The sequence below is a fragment of the Onychostoma macrolepis genome, chromosome 05, assembly GCF_012432095.1.
Source record: "Onychostoma macrolepis isolate SWU-2019 chromosome 05, ASM1243209v1, whole genome shotgun sequence".
Classification (NCBI taxonomy): domain Eukaryota; kingdom Metazoa; phylum Chordata; class Actinopteri; order Cypriniformes; family Cyprinidae; genus Onychostoma; species Onychostoma macrolepis.
This window is the reverse complement of record NC_081159.1, coordinates 36,794,842-36,799,470: the sequence shown is the minus strand read 5'-3', so window position 1 is coordinate 36,799,470 and position 4,629 is coordinate 36,794,842.

Genomic DNA, 4,629 nt, shown 5'->3' with positions numbered 1-4,629 from the left:
AGATGTCAGCTGGTGTCTTGGCTTTCCATGCCTTTTTGCACCTCCCTTTCTTCATGTGTTCAATATATGGAAGCAGAATCATGACAATAGTTTTTGAAACATAAAGCATGCTGAATTCCACAAATCGAAAAAAAAGATGCATTGCAATTAACAGTGCTTAAATTTTAATGCCTTGTATTTCCAGGGCTTGCATTTTTAGGTCCTGAAATTTAACATAGTTGTTTATTTAAGCTGTGAATATTTCAATTAAAAATATTTCACACACATTTTCATAATTAAAAATTCAATAATTCATATTCACTTTCCAGAATTCACTTCCAAAATATTCAATCTGTTTAAAAATACGATGTATAATATTCGACAGGCTAATTTCAGTCATTTTATTTCACTTTCCAAATTCGCTGCCACAAATTTAGTAGTTAAAATTCGGCAGAAAATTCAGCGTTGCACATCCGGGAACCGCAGGAATAGCAGTAGAGCACCGATGCATGATCTCCAGCTGAATTGTTGACATTTTTGCAGATTTATTAAAAAAGAAAAACTGAAATATCACATGTTCCTAAGTATTCAGACCCTTTGCTGTGACACTCATATATTTAACTCAGGTGCTGTCCATTTCTTCTGATCATCCTTGAGATGGTTTTACATCTTCATTTGAGTCCAGCTATGTTTGATTATACTGATTGGACTTGATTAGGAAAGCCACACACCTGTCTATATAAGACCTTACAGCTCACAGTGCATGTCAGAGCAAATGAGAATCATGAGGTCAAAGGAACTGCCTGAAGAGCTCAGAGACAGAATTGTGGCAAGGCACAGATCTGGCCAAGGTTACAAAAAAATGTCTACTGCACTTAAGGTTCCTAAGAGCACAGTGGCCTCCATAATCCTTAAATGGAAGACGTTTGGGATGACCAGAACCCTTCCTAGAGCTGGCCGTCCGGCCAAACTGAGCTATCGGGGGAGAAGAGCCTTGGTGAGAGAGGTAAAGAAGAATCCAAAGATCACTGTGGCTGAGCTCCAGAGATGCAGTCAGGAGATGGGAGAAAGTTGTAGAAAGTCAACCATCACTGCAGCCCTCCACCAGTAGGGGCTTTATGGCAGAGTGACCCGACGGAAGCCTCTCCTCAGTGCAAGACACATGAAAGCCCGCATGGAGGACTCCAAGATGGTGAGAAATAAGATTCTCTGGTCTGATGAGACCAAGATAGAACTTTTTGGCCTTAATTCTAAGCGGTATGTGTGGAGAAAACCAGGCACTGCTCATCGCCTGTCCAATACAGTCCCAACAGTGAAGCATGGTAGTGGCAGCATCATGCTGTGGGGGTGTTTTTCAGCTGCAGGGACAGGACAACTGGATGCAATCGAGGGAAAGATGAATGCGGCCAAGTACAGGGATATCCTGGACGAAAACCTTCTCCAGAGTGCTCAGGACCTCAGACTGGGCCAAAGGTTTACCTTCCAACAAGACAATGACCCTAAGCACACAGCTAAAATAACAAAGGAGTGGCTTCACAACAACTCTGTGACTGTTTTTGAATGGCCCAGCCAGAGCCCTGACTTAAACCCAATTGAGCATCTCTGGAGAGACCTAAAAATGGCTGTCCACCAACGTTTACCATTCAACCTGACAGAACTGGAGAGGATCTGCAAGGAGGAAAGGCAGAGGATCCTCAAATCCAGGTGTGAAAAACCTGTTGCATCTTTCCCAAAAGACTCATGGCTGTATTAGATCAAAAGGGTGTTTCTACTAAATACTGAGCAAAGGGTCTGAATACTTAGGACCATGTGATATTTCAGTTTTTCTTTTTTAATAAATCTGCAAAAATGTCAACAATTCTGTGTTTTTCTGTCAATATGGGGTGCTGTGTGTACATTGAGGAAAAAAAAAATGAACTTAAATGATTTTAGCAAATGGCTGCAATATTCCAATATAACAAAGAGTGAAAAATTGAAGGGGGTCTGAATACTTTCCATACCCACTGTATATATACATACACTGAACAAAATTATAAACGCAACACTTTTGTTTTTGCCCCCATTTGTTCATGAGCTGAACTCAAAGATCTAAGACTTTTTCTATGTACACAAAAGGCCTATTTCTCTCAAATATTGTTCACAAATCTGTCTAAATCTGTGTTAGTGAGCACTTCTCCTTTGCCGAAATACTCCATCCACCTCACAGGTGTGGCATATCAAGATGCTGATTAGACAGCATGATTATTGCACAGGTGTGCCTTAGGCTGGCCACAATAAAAGGCCACTCTAAAATGTGCAGTTTTATCACACAGCACAACGCCATAGATGTCACAAGTTTTGAGGGAGCGTGCAATTGGCATGTTGACTGAGGAATGTCCACCAGAGCTGTTGCCCGTGAATTGAATGTTAATTTCTCTACCATAAGCCGTCTCCAAAGGCGTTTCAAAGAATTTGGCAGTACATCCAACTGGCCTCACAACCGCAGACCACGTGTAACCACACCAGCCCAGGACCTCCACATCTAGCGTCTTCACCTCCAAGATTGTTTGAGACCAGCCACCCGACAGCTGCTGCAACAATCGGTTTGCATAACCAGAGAATTTCTGCACAAACTGTCAGAAACCATCTTAGGGAAGCTCATCTGCATGCTCGTCGTCCTCATCGGGGTCTTGACCTGACTGCAGTTCGTCGTCGTAACCGACTTGAGTGGGCAAATGCTCACATTCGATGGCATCTGGCACTTTGGAGAGGTGTTCTCTTCACGGATGAATCCCGGTTTTCACTGTACAGGGCATATGGCAGACAGCGTGTATGGCGTTGTGTGGGTGAGCAATTTGCTGATGTGAACGTTGTGTGGATCGAGTGGCCTATAGTGGCGGTGGGGTTATGGTATGGGCAGGCGTATGTTATGGACAACGAACACAGGTGCATTTTATTGATGGCATTTTGAATGCACAGAGATACCACGATGAGATCCTGAGGCCCATTGTTGTGCCATTCATCCACGACCATCACCTCATGTTGCAGCATGTTAATGCACGGCCCCATGTTGCAAGGATCTGTACACAATTCCTGGAAGCTGAAAACATCCCAGTTCTTGCATGGCCAGCATACTCACTGGACATGTTACCCATTGAGCATGTTTGGGATGCTCTGGATCGGTGTCTACGACAGCGTGTTCCAGTTCCTGCCAATATCCAGCAACTTTCCACTGTTCCTACCCATACCACCAAACCTATCCCTAACCTTACCCGTATCCCACCTCAATAGCAGCAAAAGTGTTTTGCAATACAGTATGAACACAATAAGTACATTGTACTAATTTTTTGATGTAAGTACATAGTAGTTAAGTGTGTGTGCTCACTGACAGAATTCTGAATCTGCATTCGTGAATTCTTTCATCAGTACAAACAAAAACAAAAAAAAGAGAGCAGAAAAAGATGTAAGGCATTCATTTTGCAGTGTAGACAGGTCACAGACCACTTCATTTTGTTATGCTACTGAAATAACCAATAAGAAGTACTGATTTTTTTTTTTTAAGAGTTAAAAAGTAGAATAAACTAATAATAATAATAATAATAATAATAATAATAAAATATGGCATGCTTTTACCCTACCAAATCAATACAAAAAAATAAATAAAATAAAAATCATTAATCTACATTATTATTATATAATTGACAATATCAGTAGCAACAATCATCAATTTTTTTTTATAGACTATCAATATTGATAATTAGGTTATTTACATTATGCAGTTGTTTGAGTAAATATATGTGCATGCAGCTTCTGTTCCACCTTTGAAACATAAGGAACTAAAGCACTAACATTATGGCAAGTATTGCAAAAAAATAAAAAAATAAAAAAAAATAAAAGGCTAATAATTATTATTTCTGACCATGTTAAGGACACAGTGTAACGCTATCCTTTAAAGATGCTTTCCTGCTTTTCGTCTGAACTCAGGACTTAAGGTGGATCTTGACAATAAGATGGAGAGCTGTCCTTGAACAGGCCGGGAGGCAGCAAGCACCTGTCGTCAACTGGCCAGATTGCTGAACCCTGTGAGGCTGCACATGCATGCAACACACACATGCAAACACACAGCAATGCCCTCCAGAAAGGTCACTGACTACAGAGCAGAGCAGGCGTTCTCTCAGAAAACCCATCAAATTATAAAGCAGCATCATTGCATAAGAATGATGCAAGAGCTTTGAGATGATGTTGTCATTATTATAATGTGGTGTCATGTTTTCCAATAAATGTAAAATCCCCTCATTCCTGCAGTAGAAGATTTTGTCTACTCACCTAAATGGTGCACATCTCATTTCCTAAAACATTTTTCCTGACTAGTACACACAGGTCTGGTCACCATGTTATTTTATTGAGCATACACTATATGTAACCTTCCACTTTGCACACTTTCTTCCTATAAAGAGCAGATTCCAGCTGTTGCTTGTTGATGTCTTAGTGTTTTACATTCTGTTCTTTAATTAGACAATAAAGGTGGGAGTTGATTTATTATTATTATTTTTTAATAAACATCTGTGGAAAGTGCTTCATTAAATACTATTACCAGTTGTTTTATTTTCATCTTTCTTTTGTGTTGCAGGTGTTCAGGTATGAACATGCAACCCAATAATCTGTTCAGAC